We start from the raw sequence: 21,551 nt of genomic DNA, 5'->3' as shown, positions 1-21,551 counted from the left end.
GCCTAGGAGGTTTCTAAGCGCAGAACCCAGGGATCGAACCTGTGTTACTTCTGAGGAACGAACCTGTGTTGCTCCGTGGTGTCTTGCTTTCAAGGCAAGCACATTGCCCCTGAGCTATCCTCCTGAGTCAAATGCAGAAATGAATGGGCGAGATCATTGCCATTTTATACTTTCAGGATTCGGTTGTGTTGACTGGCCTGTCTTTTTGTGCTTGTAACTCAGCTCTGTGTTTGTGAACCACAATATCAGCCTTCTGGACTACGAGAGCCAGCTGCATGGGATTTTATCAGGGATTCAGGTATGCTGAGCACTAAAAGACAGAATTCAAGCAAAAAAGAAATCCTCTCCCTTGAATTCTTATGAAAGAGACAGTATAGAGGAAGGATAGCTCAGGGGCATCGCGCTTGTCTTGGAAGCAAGATAATGCGGAGCAACACGGTTTTGAATCCCGATCCTGTCCTTAGAAACCACTCGTTGGTATTAAGTGCGTTATAAATGAACAATTATTATTATTATTATTATAATCATGCGCCCACCCAAGGTACAAGGACAGGCCCTTCCATCTGGTGCACTCTGGAAGGTGGGGAGAGTCTGACTCCAAGAAAGAGGGGGCCTACTTCAAGTGTTGATAAGCGCTAGAGGCGTTGTTAGGTGGGGCTGGGGGGGCCATAGCCCCGGGTCTTATGGTTTTAGCCCCGGATAGAAGCTCAGGTGCTACAACCAAAAGGCTATAGCTAGCCCTGAGTCCCGCCAGTCCTCACATAAGCCTACCCCCAGATCTTTTCCAGACCTAGCAACACCCCTGATAAGCATGGTAGAAAAGTAGAGAGCAAAAAGTTGGGTTTTATGAAATAGAGGGACACCTGCATCAGGAACACTAGGCTCGGATGCCGAGACCGACAGCTTAGAGTATTAGCTGCCAGACTCAGGGGGCAAATGAAAACTATTCCTGTACGTATAAGGAAACCTAAAGTTCCATACACATTTGTATTTTTCACAATAAACCGAATGAAGCCGTATGTACAGCTGTTGAATTATCAGAACAGAATCTTGTGTGGTTTGCTGTCCCTCCGATAATGAGGGTGTGGCTGACACCTTTCTGTGTGCTTTCCTACCCCCAATACGCATTCACATCGATTGCTTGAAGTGACCCTAAGCGTCGTGGGTTGCATTGCCAGACTAACATGTCAGGTGCAAGACAATCTGGGCCTATTCTAATAGGTCAAATTACGGTAGCTAGAACAGTGTGCAACTATGTAAGCGATGTGGTGGGAGGTTCAGCGGATTGGTACGGCTGGTCACAGCACAAGGAAGGCAGCGTGTTTCAGAAATGAACGGACCGTCTGACTTGCACCATTAATTATTGCAGTCCCACAGTCCCCACTTCATGTTGTCAAAGGGAGAAACCTTGTTCAAGTAGAGTCAGAATTATTTTATAGCAGCTGTATGGTATATTGTAATTATAAAGGCAAATTGGGGTGGGTGTCATAGAGAGACCACTGCCCAGGAGAGAAGACCATCAGGGAGACCCAGGCCCCTACTGCCGAGGGGATTGCCAACTTCGGAGACACTTTACGACATGAGGCAGCCTGATAGGCCAGCAATTTGCATCAATAGCAGGGCCCGGCTGAGCCGGACGATGAAGCAGATCCTGACTGAAGGCCCTGAATTAAGGCTCTGCTTCCCTGTATGTCTCCCAGTAAAGATCACTGCCCAGAAGAGTAGGCCATCAGGGAGACCCAGACCCCTACTGCTGCCATGTGCCTGAATCTTAAAATGGCTGCCATGCTGACCTCACTACCTTCCAGGCGCTTGCCAGCTTTGGAGACACCTTACCACATGAGGCAACCTGATTTCCCGGCAATTTGCATCAACAGCAGGGCCCGGCTGAGTTGGAAGGCGAAGCTGACCCTGACTGAAGGCCCTGTATTCAGGCTCTGCTTCCCTGTCTGGTCTTGGAGGGTCTGCACGCCCACCATGCAGCTTTTGACTGCCATTGGAGCCCAACTCCTGTAACAACGATCTCACTGCCGCTCCAAGTATCCCTTCGGCATGTAAGACGGCCGTACGCTATCTAGCTCCACACTCTTCCTCTACACCCCCCTTAAATCCCCTCTTGCTCCCCCCTGAACTCTTCATGTCAGCGCTCATTGCTGGGGCCCTTTAGAGGCGCAGACTTGGCTCCTATGACATAATGCTAGGCACACACTAGACTCGGCAACATCACGTGCCTGGGATCTCTTCTAACTCTAAACGATCTGCGCTGCACTACAACACCCACAACAGCCACAGCCCTACTCACACAGAGCACTAAATTGATAGCATACCTTGGTTCAGCCATGGCTCAGACTATGATGCACCTGTAACCCTTTTTGTCTGCAACCCGCTGTTTTTTACTTTTGTTTTGCTTGCAACCCCGTTGCCCATGCTGCACCCTCCCTGATGTGACCTAGCAGCTTTATGCTGCCTATATAATCCACTATCTATGTAACACATCTGATGTGATTAAGCAGCTTTATGCTGCCTACATAATCCACTATGTATGTAACCCACCTGATGTGACCTACCAGCTTTATGCTGCCTACATGATCCACTATGTATGTGACCCACCTGATGTGGCCTAGCAGCTTTATGTTGCCTACATAATCCACTATGTATGTAACCCACCTGATGTGACCTAGCAGCTTTATGCTGCCTACATAATCCACTATCTATGTAACCCATCTGATGTGACATGACAGCCCCGTGCTGCCTACATAATCCACTATGTATGTAACCCACCTGATGTGACCTAGCAGCTTTATGCTACCTACATAATGCACTATCTATGTAACCCATCTGATGTGACATGACAGCCTCATGCTGCCTACATAATCCACTATGTATGTAACCCACCTGATGTGACCTAGCAGCTTTATGCTGCCTACATAATCCACTATGTATGTAACCCACCTGATGTGACCTAGCAGCTTTATGCTGCCTACATAATCCACTATGTATGTAACCCACCTGATGCGACCTATCTGATTTATGCTGCCTACATAATCCACTATGTATGTAACCCACCTGATGTGACATGACAGCCTCGTGCTGCCTACATAATCCACTATGTATGTAACCCACCTGATGTGACCTAGCATATTTATGCTGCCTACATAATCCACTATGTATGTAACCCACCTGATGTGACATGACAGCCTCGTGATGCCTACATAATCCACTATGTATGTAAACCACCGGATGTGACCTAGCAGCTTTATGCTGCCTACATAATCCACTATGTATGTAACCCACCTGATGTGACCTAGCAGCTTTATGCTGCCTACATAATCCACTATGTATGTAACCCACCTGATGCGACCTATCTGATTTATGCTGCCTACATAATCCACTATGTATGTAACCCACCTGATGTGACATGACAGCCTCGTGCTGCCTACATAATCCACTATGTATGTAACCCACCTGATGTATCCTAGCACCTTTATGCTGCCTACATAATCCACTATGTATGTAACCCACCTGATGTGACCTAGCATATTTATGCTGCCTACATAATCCACTATGTATGTAACCCACCTGATGTGACATGACAGCCTCGTGATGCCTACATAATCCACTATGTATGTAAACCACCTGATGTGACCTAGCAGCTTTATGCTGCCTACATAATCCACTATCTATGTAAACCACCTGATGTGACCTAGCAGCTTTCTGCTGCCTACATAATCCAGTATGTACGTAACCCACCTGATGTGACATGACAGCCTCGTGCTGCCTACATAATCCACTATGTATGTAAACCACCTGATGTTACCTAGCGGCTTTCTGCTGCCTAAATAATCCACTATGTATTAAACCCACCTGATGGGACCTAGCAGCTTTATGCTGCCTACATAATCCACTATGCATGTAACCCACTTGATGTGCGCTAGCATCTTTATGCTGCCTACATACTCCACTATGTATGTAACCCACATGATGTGACATGACAGCCTTGTGCTGCCTACATAATACACTATGTATGTAAACCACCTGATGTGACCTAGCAGTTTTTTGCTGCCTACATAATCCACTATGTATGTAACCCACCGATGTGACCTAGCCACTTTCTGCTGCCTACATAATCCACTATGTATGTAACCCACCTGATGTATCCTAGCAGCTTTATGCTGCCTACATAATCCACTATGTATGTAAACCACCGGATGTGACCTAGCAGCTTTATGCTGCCTACATAATCCACTATGTATGTAACCCACCTGATGTGACCTAGCAGCTTTATGCTGCCTACATAATCCACTATGTATGTAACCCACCTGATGCGACCTATCTGATTTATGCTGCCTACATAATCCACTATGTATGTAACCCACCTGATGTGACATGACAGCCTCGTGCTGCCTACATAATCCACTATGTATGTAACCCACCTGATGTATCCTAGCACCTTTATGCTGCCTACATAATCCACTATGTATGTAACCCACCTGATGTGACCTAGCATATTTATGCTGCCTACATAATCCACTATGTATGTAACCCACCTGATGTGACATGACAGCCTCGTGATGCCTACATAATCCACTATGTATGTAAACCACCTGATGTGACCTAGCAGCTTTATGCTGCCTACATAATCCACTATCTATGTAAACCACCTGATGTGACCTAGCAGCTTTCTGCTGCCTACATAATCCAGTATGTACGTAACCCACCTGATGTGACATGACAGCCTCGTGCTGCCTACATAATCCACTATGTATGTAAACCACCTGATGTTACCTAGCGGCTTTCTGCTGCCTAAATAATCCACTATGTATTAAACCCACCTGATGGGACCTAGCAGCTTTATGCTGCCTACATAATCCACTATGCATGTAACCCACTTGATGTGCGCTAGCATCTTTATGCTGCCTACATACTCCACTATGTATGTAACCCACATGATGTGACATGACAGCCTTGTGCTGCCTACATAATACACTATGTATGTAAACCACCTGATGTGACCTAGCAGTTTTTTGCTGCCTACATAATCCACTATGTATGTAACCCACCGATGTGACCTAGCCACTTTCTGCTGCCTACATAATCCACTATGTATGTAACCCACCTGATGTATCCTAGCAGCTTTATGCTGCCTACATAATCCACTATGTATGTAACCCATCTGATGTGACCTAGCAGCTTTATGCTGCCTACATAATCCACTATGTATGTAACCCACCTGATGTGACATGACAGCCTCGTTCTGCCTACATAATCCACTATGTATGTAAACCACCTGATGTGACCTAGCATCTTTATGCTGCCTACATAATCCACTATGTATGTAACCCACCTGATGTGACATGACAGCCTTGTGCTACCTACATAATCCACTATGTATGTAAACCACATGATGTGACCTAGCAGCTTTATGCTGCCTACATAATCCACTATCTATGTAAACCACCTGATGTGACCTAGTGGCTTTATGCTGCCTACATAATCCACTATGTATTTAACCCACCTGATGGGACCTAGCAGCTTTATGCTGCCTACATAATCCACTATGTATGTAACCCACATGATGTGACATGACAGCCTCATGCTGCCTACATAATCCACTATGTATGTAACCCACCTGATGTGACCTAGCAGCTTTCTGATGCCTACATATCCCACTATGTATGTAACCCACCTGATGTGACATGACAGCCTTGTGCTGCCTACATAATCCACTATGTATGTAAACCACCTGATGTGACCTAGCAGCTTTATGCTGCCTACATAATCCACTATCTATGTAAACCACCGGATGTGACCTAGCCACTTTCTGCTGCCTACATAATCCACTCTATATGTAACCCACCTGAAGTGACCTAGCAGCCTTATGCTGCCTACATAATCCACTATGTATGTAACCCACCTGATGCGACCTAGCAGTGTTATGCTGCCTACATAATCCACTATCTATGTAACCCACCTGACGTGACCTAGCAGCTTTATGCTGCCTACATAATCCACTATGTATGTAACCCACCTGATGTGACCTAGCAGTGTTATGCTGCCTACATAATCCACTATCTATGTATCCCACCTGACGTGACCTAGCAGCTTTATGCTGCCTACATAATCCACTATCTAGGTAACCCACCTGATGTGACCTAGCAGCTTTATGCTGCCTACATAATCCACTATGTATGTAACCCACCTGATGCGACCTATCTGATTTATGCTGCCTACATAATCCACTATGTATGTAACCCACCTGATGTGACCTAGCATCTTTATGCTGCCTACATAATCCACTATGTATGTAACCCACCTGATGCGACCTATCTGATTTATGCTGCCTACATAATCCACTATGTATGTAACCCACCTGATGTATCATAGCAGCTTTATGCTGCCTACATAATCCACTATGTATGTAACCCACCTGATGTGACCTAGCAGCTTTATGCTGCCTACATAATCCACTATGTATGTAACCCACCTGATGTGACATGACAGCCTCGTGCTGCCTATATAATCCACTATGTATGTAAACCACCTGATGTGACCTAGCAGCTTTATGCTGCCTACATAATCCACTATCTATATAAACCACCTGATGTGACCTAGCAGCTTTCTGCTGCCTACATAATCCACTATGTATGTAACCCACCTGATGTGACATGACAGCCTTGTGCTGCCTACATAATCCACTATGTATGTAAACCACCTGATGTGACCTAGCAGCTTTATGCTGCCTACATAATCCACTATGTATGTAACCCACATGATGCGACCTATCTGATTTATGCTGCCTACATAATCCACTATGTATGTAACCCACCTGATGTGACATGACAGCCTCATGCTGCCTACATAATCCACTATGTATGTAACCCACCTGATGTGACATGACAGCCTCGTGCTGCCTATATAATCCACTATGTATGTAACCCACCTGATGTGACCTAGACACTTTCTGCTGCCTACATAATCCACTATGTATGTAACCCACCTGATGTGACATGACAGCCTCGTGCTGCCTACATAATCCACTATGTATGTAAACCACCTGATGTGACCTAGCAGTTTTATGCTGCCTACATAATCCACTATCTATGTAAACCACCTGATGTGACCTAGCAGCTTTCTGCTGCCTACATAATCCACTATGTATGTAACCCACCTGATGTGACATGACAGCCTCGTGCTGCCTACATAATCCACTATGTATGTAAACCACCTGATGTGACCTAGCAGCTTTATGCTGCCTACATAATCCACTATGTATGCAACCCACCTGATGTGACATGACAGCCTCGTGCTGCCTACATAATCCACTATCTATGTAAACCACCTGATGTGACCTAGCGGCTTTCTGCTGCCTAAATAATCCACTATGTATTTAACCCACCTGATGTGACCTAGCAGCTTTATGCTGCCTACATAATCCACTATCTATGTAAACCACCTGATGTGACCTAGCAGCTTTCTGCTGCCTACATAATCCACTATGTATGTAACCCACCTGATGTGACATGACAGCCTCGTGCTGCCTACATAATCCACTATGTATGTAAACCACCTGATGTGACCTAGCAGCGTTATGCTGCCTACATAATCCACTATGTATGCAACCCACCTGATGTGACATGACAGCCTCGTGCTGCCTACATAATCCACTATCTATGTAAACCACCTGATGTGACCCAGCGGCTTTCTGCTGCCTAAATAATCCACTATGTATTTAACCCACCTGATGTGACCTAGCAGCTTTATGCTGCCTACATAATCCACTATCTATGTAAACCACCTGATGTGACCTAGCAGCTTTCTGCTGCCTACATAATCCACTATGTATGTAACCCACCTGATGTGACATGACAGCCTCGTGCTGCCTACATAATCCACTATGTATGTAAACCACCTGATGTGACCTAGCAGCTTTATGCTGCCTACATAATCCACTATCTATGTAAACCACCTGATGTGACCTAGCAGCTTTCTGCTGCCTACATAATCCACTATGTATGTAACCCACCTGATGTGACATGACAGCCTTGTGCTGCCTACATAATCCACTATCTATGTAAACCACCTGATGTGACCTAGCGGCTTTCTGCTGCCTAAATAATCCACTATGTATTTAACCCACCTGATGTGACCTAGCAGCTTTATGCTGCCTACATAATCCACTATCTATGTAAACCACCTGATGTGACCTAGCAGCTTTCTGCTGCCTACATAATCCACTATGTATGTAACCCACCTGATGTGACATGACAGCCTCGTGCTGCCTACATAATCCACTATGTATGTAAACCACCTGATGTGACCTAGCAGCTTTATGCTGCCTACATAATCCACTATGTATGCAACCCACCTGATGTGACATGACAGCCTCGTGCTGCCTACATAATCCACTATCTATGTAAACCACCTGATGTGACCTAGCGGCTTTCTGCTGCCTAAATAATCCACTATGTATTTAACCCACCTGATGGGACCTAGCAGCTTTATGCCGCCTACATAATCCACTATGTATGTAACCCACCTGATGTGACATGACAGCCTCGTGCTGCCTACATAATCCACTATGTATGTAACCCACCTGATGTGACATGACAGCCTCGTGCTGCCTACATAATCCACTATGTATGTAAACCACCTGATGTGACCTAGCGGCTTTATGATGCCTACATAATCCACTATGTATGTAACCCACCTGATGTGACATGACAGCCTTGTGCTGCCTACATAATCCACTATGTATGTAAACCACCTGATGTGACCTAGCGGCTTTATGATGCCTACATAATCCACTATGTATGTAACCCACCTGATGTGACATGACAGCCTCGTGCTGCCTACTTAATTTGCTTTGTCTGTAATCTAGCTGATGTAACCGCTTACAATGTAACCAGCACTGAGACGCCCAGAGGCTACCTAACCTAATGATCAATATGTATCTCACTTGTCTGCAACCTACCCTACGGATCTGATTTCTAGAGCTGAATATGTTCCCCAACATGCTTACATGTTACATGACCTGTCCTGCAACCCAATGCTGAATATTTATCTTACTTGTTCTCAAACCTCAATACCATGAAGCATGGCTTGACAGGCTGCGTACCTACCGGATTGTGTCCTCTGCATAACTGCATACCTGATGTGGCCCTATACCATGAGGTGTGGCTTTCCCAGTTTGTATACCTACCTGATTGTATCCTCTACATATCTGTATACCCGATGTAGCCCCTGTTCCATGAGGTGTGGCTTTCCCAGTCTGTACACCCACCTGATTGTGTCCTCTACTTAACTGTATACCTAATGTAGCTCCCGTACCATGCAGTGTGGCTTTCCCAGTCTCTATACCTACCTGATTGTATCCTCTACATATCTGTATACCCGATGTAGACCCTGTTCCATGAGGTGTGGCTTTCCCAGTCTGTACACCCACCTGATTGTGTCCTCTACTTAACTGTATACCTAATGTAGCCCCCGTACCATGCAGTGTGGCTTTCCCAGTCTCTATACCTACCTGATTGTATCCTCTACATATCTGTATACCCGATGTAGCCCCTGTTCCATGAGGTGTGGCTTTCCCAGTCTGTACACCCACCTGATTGCGTCTTTTGCATAACTGCATACATGATGTAGCTCCCCCATACCACGAGGTGTGTCTCTGCCAGATCACACCCTCTAGAACCACTTGTATGTTGTAACATGTATGCGTGATCTTGCACTTTGAAGAATGTCACTTCGCACTTACTGTAGCTAGCGCCCTGATGCCTGAGGGTTTGGTGCGGTGCTATAAATGCAGAGATAAAATAAATAAATAAGGTTGCAGCATTGTGGATGCGCCAGATTGAGTTGCAGGGGGCTGGGGGGGTTCTGCCGCTGAGTGATCTTGTAGGGGTGAATGAATGTCTTTTGCCGACGCAGGCAGAGGCATGGAGCTGGTGGTATTGTGCAGTAAGTGGTGTATGTCGCCGGTAGCGAGGGAGAGGACAGTGCAGTGTTGGAAGATGCTCCTGTGAATGTGAAGGCACATCCTGTGAATTTGGGGGGGGGGCTTTTGTGATGATACTCATGTAACGGTATGGGTAGGCTAAAATAAATGTGTCTGTCATGTTTCCCTTTTCATTCACATGTTTTGAAGACCACGTCTGGTGGCAAAGGACCAATCAGGGGTGAACTGGCAACCAAAAGAGGCCCTGGAAATAATTTTCAAAGTGGCCCTAAATTACACATTTTCAGCAAGCCCACCACTTTTCCTATGGGGAAATGTCGAAATGCCACACAAAAGAGGCTCAGGTTGCAGTGGCCTACCGGGGAATCCCCAACCTTCCCATAGGCCAGTCCAGCCCTGGCCAGGTTGCAGTGGCCTACAGGGGAATCCCCAGAGTTCCCATAGGCCAGTCCAGCCCTGGCCAGGGTGCAGAGGTCGACTGGGTAATCCCCAGAGTTCCCATAGGCCAGTCCACCCCTGGCCAGGTTGCAGTGGCCTACCGGAGAATCCCCAGCGTTCCCATAGGCCAGACCAGCCCTGGCCAGGTTGCAGTGGCCTACAGGGGACTCCCCAGAGTTCCCATAGGCCAGTCCAGCCCTGGCCAGGTTGCAGTGGCCTACAGGGGACTCCCCAGAGTTCCCATAGGCCAGTCCAGCCCTGGCCAGGGTGCAGAAGCCGACCGGGTAATCCCCAGAGTTCCCATAGGCCAGTCCAGCCCTGGCCAGGTTGCAGTGGCCTACAGGGGACTCCCCAGAGTTCCCATAGGCCAGTCCAGCCCTGGCCAGGTTGCAGTGGCCTACAGGGGACTCCCCAGAGTTCCCATAGGCCAGTCCAGCCCTGGCCAGGGTGCAGAAGCCGACCGGGTAATCCCCAGAGTTCCCATAGGCCAGTCCAGCCCTGGCCAGGTTGCAGTGGCCTACAGGGGACTCCCCAGAGTTCCCATAGGCCAGTCCAGCCCTGGCCAGGGTGCAGAAGCCAATCGGGGAATCCCCAGAGTTCCCATGGGCCAGTCCAGCCCCTGGCCAGGTTGCAGTGGCCTACAGGGGAATCCCCAGAGTTCCTATAGGTCAGTCCAGCCCTGTCCATGTTGCAGTGGCCTACAGGGGAATGCCCAGAGTTCCCATAGGCCAGTCTACCCTGCCCAGGTTGCAGTGGCCTACTGGGAAATCTCCAGAGTTCCCATAGGCCAGTCCAGCCCTGGGACCAATGCTTCTCCTGGGTTAGTATCAGGTGCTGTTTCGAGGCGCAAGGCGTGTCATTAGAAAAGATCTGCATGTCCAGGGTATTTCTCTGGGTTGCCTTGTGCACAGGATGGCACATCCAGAGAAAATCTGTGCGGATGGCATGGGGACATGATGGCGTGACGAGTGTGTATGTGGGGTCTTTATTAGGACATGATGGCACATGCAGCGTGCATCTAATTCACAATAACAAAGTAGCATGAGTTCATTGGTCTGGGGTCGGTATTAGGGTTGGATCAGAACATGCCCAGTGTGTCTTTGCGGTTGGCATGGGAGCACAACATGGGACGTGAAACGTCGCTTGCTGATTTCGCCTCGGACATGCTTTTTGGACAGAAGGACGTTTTCTGTTGGTGGTGCCTCCGTGTCTGTCTGATAGCACGGATAAATGGGCCTAGTACAGAACTGGGGTGATACAAGACATCCGTGAGGTGATCGTGCAGGCCCACCTCCATCACTCTATACTGGCTTTCCATTCCCATGTTCCCCCCCTGTTGCCCTGTGGGTGCTTTGAAACACAATGTACTTCATGTATAAGCGCCTTACAAATGGACAATAAAATAAAAATAAATAAATAAATACACTAGTATGCTGACCTGCAATAGTGTCAACCTGCCAGCAGTCTGAACCTGCGTCTTGAATATACGGTTTTATTAGAGGAACCTGCCTGTTTTGGGGTTGCTCTTTAAACTGATGCCATATGTAGCATGACTGCAACAGAGTGCAGGGACATACGAGACCTGTCTAAAACAGCGGCATTTGGCAACCTGCCCCCACTTTCTTTGCAAATCAGGATAGGATTTACTTCGTCATCTAGGTTTATGTTTAGAGAGAACACAGGCAGATCTCGCTCCACAAAATTCACTTTGCGACCTACCTTTTCAAGCAAAGTGGCAATTTCCAGCAGGGTTCGTTTTTTAAACTCCATTTTACAGAGAAGAAGCCGAAAGGGAAAGCAGATCACGTCTTGGCCAAGAGAAACTGGCGTGAGATGTCTGACCCCCCATAAAGGCAGGTACATACAGACAGGCAAGATAGAAAGTTTGAGAAGTGTTATCATTCCTGTTAATGAGTTCATCACACATGATCATAACTTCAGTAGGACTAAGGCTACCATCCATTCGAGATACTCCTCAAATTGAATGTCTAGACAAACATACAAGATCTAGGCAAGTGGCTGTCCGGCGGCGTTCTCTGCAATACGCACTGCGGAAAGACAAAAGTTCCCATAGCTTGAGAGCTATGTATTTTTTCTTCTGCGCAACCTATTTCTACAAAGATTTCTCTTTATTTTGACGCTTGCATGACATATTTTAACATGTTAATTTATGTGATATACGTATGAAAGGAAACAATGCGGTAGCTTTGTACCAGCATTATAAGGGCCCTTCATGAAGCCAAGCAGATCAGCAGTGAAAGAGCTCAGCATGTAGTAGCTTGAAAGATGTGTGTGCAGCTTGCAGTAACAGGTTTGCATATTGTCATAGGCGGCACAGCCAATAGGCTGCGCAAATAGAGAGTCGGCCATTTTCTTTTTGCTGCCGTGGAGGAGATGTTGGGTTAAAGTTCTCAGTCTGCCGCAGGTTAGCAATGTGTTGTGTTGCCACCGCCAGCCAAGTCATTGTTTTTAAATGGCGTCTTTAGCAGCGGCTTCTGGCACCTTGGAGGCCTAGACTGTAAGCACTCCCCCTGCAATGCCTAGTTTTTACATTTGGTACTTTGCCTTCAGTGCTTCACAAGAGGCTGCTCTGCCAGAGCCTTCCATTTCTGTCATTCTGACAAGCCTCTGAATTCATTTCTGCAACATGGCCCCACATCTTCAAATCACAACCAAAGTGAAACATCCATTCATTTTTTGAGAAAATAGGAAAACAGCAGTTGCAGTTCGATAGGGTAACCAGTGATATTAGCAAATAGGTATTAATGGAAAACATTTTTCCCTAACCCAAAATACCGAAAAATACCGAATGTATTAATAGAAAATGTGTATGGGGGTGGGGTAAAGGATTAAAACAGGTGGGGGGATAATGGGGTGGGGTATAAACGTAGGTAAATAGGGAAAGGGGGCGTTTGTGCCCCCACAAATAAAATGTTAAAAAAAGAATGTATTTTTTCAGTATTTTAGGTACGTTAACAATGTTTTTGTTATTATAGTTTTCGTTAAAATCACAGGGAACCATTGGATAGATGTAAAACTTGCTACTTGCTAGCATAGGGCTTTTGGATTCTCAGAACAACACAAGAAACAACACCAGAGCAAGCCATTCCTATCAATAGGTTTCATGTTTTCCTTTGTTAATTCGGAATAAAGCAGCACTGCGCTTTGGTCTCACTTATCGGTAAAGGATATGAACGATTCTCCTGCGGCATAAACATGGTGCCTCCATGCCCATCATTTGAGCCTCTACGTCACATTCGCAGGAATAAGGTACAATGAAGTTTATTTGTGCGTACATCATTTTAGTACTAGCTATATTCATTACACAATATTCACAAATGCGGGAGCCCCTCCACTGAGACCGAGGGCTGACCATCAACCTGTTTCATTGGAAGCTCTCCACTCAGGAGGGTCTACGAACCATGACTGAGCTCACTGTACCTTGGAAGGATTTGTAGATCGGTCCGGTCCATCCCGCAAGGACAGTCCAGCATCTGAATGCCAGGCAATTCTAATCTGATCAAGCCTGCACATGAGCTTCTGTCTTGTTAAGTATAATCAGTGACTTAAATCAGTGGCTCTCCAAGCATGTGGTTGGGGACCGTCCTGAGTGGGAAACACCAGCAAAAAAAGGTTCTTTAGCTGTGCTTGGTCCCAGTACAGGGGCTCCCCCATTTTTGCAAATTAATTCAATACAAGCTGTTTTAAAATACACCATTAAATACATCTGAATAATTTACTATCATAAGTACCAAAACAGAATACTTAGACATTTTTTGAGTGAAATTGTGCATATATTCACAGTTTGGAACAGATTTTTTGAAAATGTTCTCAGGGTGTACCTCCACTCGCCTCCAGACCCCTGTTCATGCTGACTGCACATTTATTTAAGAATTCGGGGGCAAGCATGTACGCACCACCACTGTACGAAACCACTGTTCGCCACTGATCTTAGCCATTCACGGGAGGCCAGTTATGAGATGATAATTCCCCAATTTTGAAGTATCAGGAGAGGATTTCTTGATCAGGGCTGTGACAACAGTAGATAAAAGTCCCGGAGTAATGGATGCATTTATAAAATGTGTGATATGTTTGGTCAAGGCTGCCGAATGAGCGTGGGCGACACTGGCTGCTAATGCACCAAAACTGGAGCAAGTGGGGCTGAGCTTGCACAAAAAAGCAGAGATCAGATCTGGTGAGACCTTGGGAAAGGTGAATGCATTATTTGGTGCTGGTCGAGTTTGTGATTTCTTTGGACCCCGAAGGATTTTTAGTGGATTGGAAACTTGAGTAAATCTTCCAAATCTTTTAAATAGAAAAGTTGTTGAGTTGGTTTGCTAGGTAAATATGTGGTTCCAGGATTTGACGCAAACAAGGAGGACTGAAAAAAATGTATTCATGATCGTGAATATCGTGGCGGGTTTATTAATGTGTAAGCAATTTGATTTTGGCAGTAAAGCAGATTTGGCCGAGAAAAGATCTGCAAGCCCTTTGCGAACTTCTGTAAGGTGGGAAATATCCTTATAGTAAACATCTATTGAGGAAATCATTTTCCCCATGATTTTCTTTCCTGCAATAACATTGCCTTAGTCCATGGGGGATCTATGTGATTTCCTCACAGCTATTTCCTCAAATCCCATCTGTTCGAGTTTTCTTTTTTTAACACATTTTACCATAAGAAATGCTGGGGGGATCCACCGGAGCCTCCCCACATGCCCCAACTACCTTTCTTGATAACTAAATCCAACTCCATCTACTTGTTGGGTATGCAGTCATTCTTTTGAAAAAAAGCTTCTACACACCAAACTTTCGAAAACAAAGGCCCTCATTACAACCCTGGCATTAAGGGGTTAACGGTGCCGCAAAAGGTGGCGGCGCCGTTAACCCCTTAACGCCTGATTACGAGGTCCCTTTGCGGGTTGGCGATTTTAACGCCTGCTTTTTGCAACCCGCAAAGGGACCTTGCGGCACCGTACTTAGCGCCTTCCCCATTTCCATTGAGCCCTATGAGGCAAAAATGGGAATGGGGAAGGGCAATGGCGGCATGGGGAATTACCGCCCCGCCAACCTCGGAAAGGGGGTGGTAATTAGGGCCAAAGTTGTGAAAAAAAAAAAAAAACAATTCGAATGCATTTTATTTATGTTAAAGGGTTTAGTTTAGTTTCATTTAGTAAAAAAAGTATTTTTAAAAAACGGGGGGCAAAGAAACAAAAATAAATAATGCATTCTAAACTTATTTTTCGATGCTTTGTTGTCAAAACATTGGTATGTAGAAGCTTTGACTGTCGAAAATATCACTATAAACCACTTGTTGTGTTAAAATGTGGTAAAACATTTTCGAGCAAATGTGCTTTGAGGAAATGGGCCTGAAAGGAAATGGGGTAATTCTGTTCATGGCAGTAGTAGGGATTAGAAGATTATTTTGTCCAATGTGGGATCAAAGGAGCAAAAGAATCAAGCACTGATTGAAAAGAATGTTGACAAGAGTAAACGGATTGGTGGCGAGCACAATTAGATAAATTAGAGAATAGTGCATCTGAGATAATATGGGATAGTTCTTTTTTTTTAATTGCTGTTATTTGGCTTCCAAAAGGGTGCCTGTTCTTGGTATGGCATGCACTAGGGATTGTAAACAATCTAGCGTAGCAATCCCTCCAGGAAAAAGGGAAAGTAGCAAGCAGAGTTAGATGAATATTTCTAGGAAAGATCACTTCAAGGCAGTGGCCATCCCTATTAGAATTGGAGGATCTATGTCATGGCTCTGCAACCTTTGGCTCTCCAGATGTTTTGGACTACAACTCCCATCAACCCTCCCAGCATAGTCAATGCAGAGGGGTATGATATATTATATGGCATTTATAATGCGCCTATACACAAGTGTTTCAAGGCACGATGAGGCAAGGGAGGGAGAAAAGAGGGAAGACAGAGACAACAATCTTACTAGGCCATGTGAAATTGAGATTGCGCAAGTGCAAGGGGGGGGAGAAATGTGGGGGGAATAGGGAAGGGTGCAGTGCTTGGATTAACATTAAAATGAATAAGACAATAAATAAGAAGTGCAGCCAGCTGGTGGCAAGTGCAAGGGTAAGTGCAGACATCAGGTATCAAGTGCTGGTAGGGGGCTGTAGTGATACAGAAACAGTCCCTGTTTGCAAGGGTTGCCAGGGGAGCAGTGCAGGTGTGCAACTGACGGGTGGGGACCTAGGCCCAAGAACAGAGGGTATCCAGGTAACCAGTGCAGTTTCGGTTTCAGCCAGGAGATCAGCAGGGGAGAGGAGGAGAAAAAAGCAGAAGCAAAGAGGAAGGTCTTCAGGTGCTTCCGAAACCAGAGATGGTTCTCCTCAAGTTTCAGAGAGGCTGGGAGGCTGTTCAAGAGAGAGGCTCCAGACGAAGAAAGAGATCTAACCCCAAATCGTTGCTTGGAGAAGCAACTTACCCTGAGGGAGTTGGATGACCTAAGAGCTCAAGAAGGAAGATATTTAGGAGGAGAGAGTTGAAGGTATTAAGGCCCCATGCCTCAGAAGGCCTTGTGGAAAATGCAGAGGGTTTTGAACTTAATCTCGCTGCCACTGGGAGCCAGTGCAGAGATTTCAGTCCTGGAGAGATACGATGCCTGGGCTTGAGGCCAGGGACAAGTCTCGCAGTCCTGTTTTGGATGAGTTGCAGAGGGCGGAGAGTTGAGGCAGGTAGATTAAGAAAGAGTCTGCTGCAGTATTCTAGCCTAGAGAGAACCAGAGGTCTGGAGACAATACCTGGGGAAGGTAGTCCAAAACATGTGGAGAGCCCCATGTTGCAAACCCCCTGATATATGGGAATAAATAGCACGGCAAGCGAATAGACAAGTTGCAAGGCTTGTCATGGACTGCGTGGTCCAACCAGAAGTTAAGGTCACTTGAAATAAGACGTTTTTTATTTAGAGGGGACATTGGGGAAAGGAATTCCTCCAACCCACTCAAAATATTACTAGATGTGCAAGGGGGCGGTGTATCAGAATGGTCCTTACTGTTTCCAAGGTAGAGGTTTTAAGGAAAAGAGAGAACATTTGTGAAGATTCATACATTTTTATAAGCATACATTTCTGAATCACTAAGTAGTTTTTAAAAAATAGTAGCAATTCTACTGCCACAGTGATGCTGCCTGTTATGGCAAAACCCTCAGGAGCCATGTGGTGAAAAATATTGCTTCAAACCTCAGTAACCCAAGTCTCAGTGACAAACAATATATATATGCATTATACTGGCAAATAAGATCGGCAATAGCAGAAGCCTTACTGACTGCTGATCTGATACTAACTAAGGCACATGAAATAAGAGTCTAACTGCCCAATAGTAACTGCTGATGAATGTAGTTGGCTGATGCGGGGCGGGATTAGATTGGTGCGTGCGCTGTATTTTGTTGGTTCAAATTTTGTTACGTTTTCTCAGGGAGATAGAACTCTGGTCTTTATTTAGGCGCAACACTGGATACTATATTTATACCAGCCTCTGTGACAGTGGTAATGAAGCAGCAAAATAGGTACTGTGAGTTAATAAAAGTGTTCTTAGAACTAGCCAAGTGAGCATAAAAGAAAAGAGAAAATATCTAATAGCCTGAGCAGTAGCTATTGAACATGTGGCAGGTCAAGAGCTAAAAGAATCCAAATCGAGCAGCGCGGTACGACTCAGCTAATTAAACGTTAAATGTATACAGCGCGGATAGGGAAAAGTAAAGTAATAGGGGGCAAGTAATAAGATGTACAATATCAATTAAAAAAAGAAACAATAATGTTGAAAATCAAAAACGGTAGTTGAAGGGACAATTAATTAGGGGCAATTAATAAAGTACAATTCATTCCGTGGTCAAAATTAGTTTTAAGATCAGTACATTCAAAACAATAAGGACAGGAAAAGGAGAACAAAAATAGTTAAAGGGAAACATTAAATGGTTCAATGTATTAAGAAGGATAGCTCAGGGCAATGTGTTTTTTGGAAGCAAGACAACACAGCGCAACACAGGTTCAAATCTCGATCCTGTGCTTAGAAACCACTAGCTGGTATTAAGAACCTTATAAAAGAACAATTATAATTATAATTCTCAATCGATAAACTATGTGGAAGAGCGAGTCTGGCAAGTCAACCCATCATCTTAGCATATCTATCCAACAGACCATTGATCATGCAGTGTGTGTGAGAACGTGAAAGCCTGGTGCATGCACGCCATTGACCAAGAGGTGGGCTGTTCCGGACACCACAGCCTTGCAGGAGTCAGATCTGAAAAGTATCCCTCGGGAGACTTTATTTTGGAATAAAGTCTCCCCAGGAGAATTTATTCTGAAATGGAATCTCCCCCTGTGAAATAAATTCTCCCCCATGACAAGAAATTAATTTCCTCTCATTTTGAACCCTTCACCATCTGGCATTATTTAAAACAGAGACTCTACTTTTCTAGGAAGGGTTTTGGAAAAGTCCAGTCAGGTGAGGAAAGTCTCTGTTTTGAAATATTGTTGAGCCTTCACTTTGATGGGAGGAGACTCTGCAGCAGAATAAACTCTCCCCCTTGAGGCGGGAGACTCTGGGGCTGATTCATGGAATTATTTGCGGCGAAAAACGGGGTTTTGTGCGCCATTCTGCCCGCAAATCCCTGTTTCACAAATGGGGATTTGCGGGCAGAATGGCGCACAAATCCCCATTTTTCAGCGCAAATAATTCCATGAATCAGCCCCTCTGTATCAGAATAAACATTCCCCCTTGTAGGGGAGACTCTGTAGCAGAATAAAATCTACCCCTTGAATGGGAGACTGTCACAGAATAAACTGTCCCCATTGATGGGGGAGACGCTATATCAGATTAAACTCACCCCCTTGAGGTGGGAGGATCTATATCAGAATAAACTCTTCCCAATATTTGATAATGTTATGCTGATTAGTAACAATACATGTGAAAATAATAAAAATACTTAAAAAAAAAAAAAACACTTCCCCTTGAACGCAAAGCTTGGTAACAGAATAAACTCTCCCCTGTGAATGGAAGACTCCATAGCAGAATAAACTCGCCCCCTTTAGGGGGAGACTTTGTAACACAACAAACTATCCCCCTTCAGGGGAGAATCGGTATCAGAATATACTCTCACCCGTGAAGGCAAAGCTCTGTAGCAGAATAAACTCTCTCACTTTAAGTGGAGACTCTGTAGCAGAATAAACTCTCCCCTGTGAAGGTGGAGATTCTGTATCAAAATACACTCCCTCCTTTAAGGAGAAGGTCTGTAGCAGAATAAACTCTCCCATTCGAATGGGCTCTCCATAGCAGAAGAAACTCTCCCCCTTGAATGAGAGACTGTCACAGAATAAACTCTTCCCATTGATGTGGGAGACTCTGTATCAGAATAAACGCTCCCCCTTGAGATGGGAGACTCTGTAGCAGACGAAACTCTCCCCCTTGAATGGGAGACTGTCACAGAATAAACTCTCCCACTTGATGGGGTAAACCCTGTATCAGAATAAACTCTCCCTTTAGGAGAAGCTCTGTAGCAGGATAATCTCTATTCGAATGAGAGACTCTATAGCAGAAGAAACTCTTCCCTTTGAATAGGAGACTCCATAGCAGAATACTGTCTCCCCTTTGAAGGGGAGACTCTGGACTTTGGTCCCCTGAGGGCATTCACCTTACAGCGCCTTGAGACCAATGGGTAAAGTCACAATGCAAATGCCAAATTACATTTAACTTTGCCATCTTATTGATACTGAGTGCAACAGTGCCTGTTCACCACCTGAATACACTTCAGCACTACCAAACTTAGTTCAAGGAAGAACTTTCTACCCATACGCATTCTTCAATGTATTTGACCACTCTGGGCGGCCCTCGTCATGCCTGCCACCACCTCGGTGGGAAAGTTAAGTAGCATTCCCTTAGGGCCTGATTTTCAATGGGCTAAGGTCCCTATGCTGCAGGGATGTAGTTGTGGTGCTACACTTGTGCACTGCTGCTTTGCAAATGATTAATGAGAAAGCAAGCTATCCAGCTACAATCTCTTACTCAAAATCAAAACCTGACGTGATGAATGTTGCATTCTACTATCTATGAAGCAGCGCCATTTATGCAAAACAAGTGCTGGCTGATTAAAATGTACTATATGTTATGTTATATGGCATTTGCATAGCACCTACTGCCATTGGTATAGCCTCAAAGTGCTGTGGGTATGAACGCCCTTTGGAAGACATAGTCATATATATGAGATGTGAAGGAAGGATTTCTAAAAGGCTTGTGTGCCGTTTTAGGCAGCACATGGTAAGTAGGTAGTGGCTAGGTCCCTAATAACAGCACATAGATATCAGATGAGAGGATGGGTTCTGTGACAGAGAGATAGGGGAGTGGGCGAGTCATTTGACTGATTATGTGAATGACTAGACTAAATTCATTCAGGGGACTCAGTTGTATTGTATTGAAGGTGGTTGTGAGTGTTAGGGTGGGTGAAGTCGACCAGTATCTATTGCAGGTGTCTGGAGGTATATGGGCCGTGCCCTGTGCGTGATACTGTTATGTTTCCATTCTAATCAAGTACTTCATGTTCTAGCGAAGAAGGCTGCCTCTTGGGTAGCTGTAGACTTAGAGCGTGTCATAAGACCTGACTGAGATGCATTCTGCGGGGGGGAACAACCTTGTCGACTGCTGTGGTGCCCCCGCATATCTGTCAGGGTTAGGTAATTGTTCACCTAGGAGATGAACTAAGTCTGAGAGGATGCTGAAGGGAAGAGCCAGGTTTTGAGTGCCTTCCTGAAGGCTGGGTGATCTTCTATGCGGTGGATGGTGAATGGTTTCAAGTTCCATATAGTCGCGGCTTGTACTGAGAAGGAGCAGCCCCTTATTCTGGTGAATCCTTCCACTGGGATGACGAGGAGAAGTGCTGTGCCTGATCTGAGTATTCTGCTAGGCCTATAGTGTGTACGTTTATGCTGCAGATATTCAGGACCTAAGTTGTGGAGAGCTCGATGGGTGATGCACATTGCCTTGAAGGTGGATCGTCACCTGATCAGAAGCCAATGAAGGACACAGAGGGAGGGTGAGATGTGTTCTCTAGGGCCTAAGGCTGGGAGGAGCCGTGTAGCAGTGTTTTCAACCTGTTGGAGTTTCCTTAGTTGTGATGCATTGGCCCCCCAGGGATAGGGAATTAGCGTAGTTTGAGT

The 21,551-nt window shown here is 45.4% G+C and overlaps 1 protein-coding gene across 2 annotated transcripts in view; it reads left to right on the top strand.

Annotated features, from left to right (window-relative positions):
- Positions 1 to 21,551, top strand: part of DRD3 (dopamine receptor D3) — a 1,457,150-nt gene that overhangs the window by 1,260,647 nt on the left and 174,952 nt on the right. The gene's annotated exons all lie outside the window — the stretch shown is intronic.

This window comes from Ambystoma mexicanum, chromosome 7p (assembly GCF_040938575.1).
Source record: "Ambystoma mexicanum isolate Mex_15411 chromosome 7p, UKY_AmexF1_1, whole genome shotgun sequence".
Classification (NCBI taxonomy): domain Eukaryota; kingdom Metazoa; phylum Chordata; class Amphibia; order Caudata; family Ambystomatidae; genus Ambystoma; species Ambystoma mexicanum.
The sequence above is the reverse complement of the archived record's forward strand: the minus strand, read 5'-3'. Positions and strand labels throughout refer to the sequence as shown.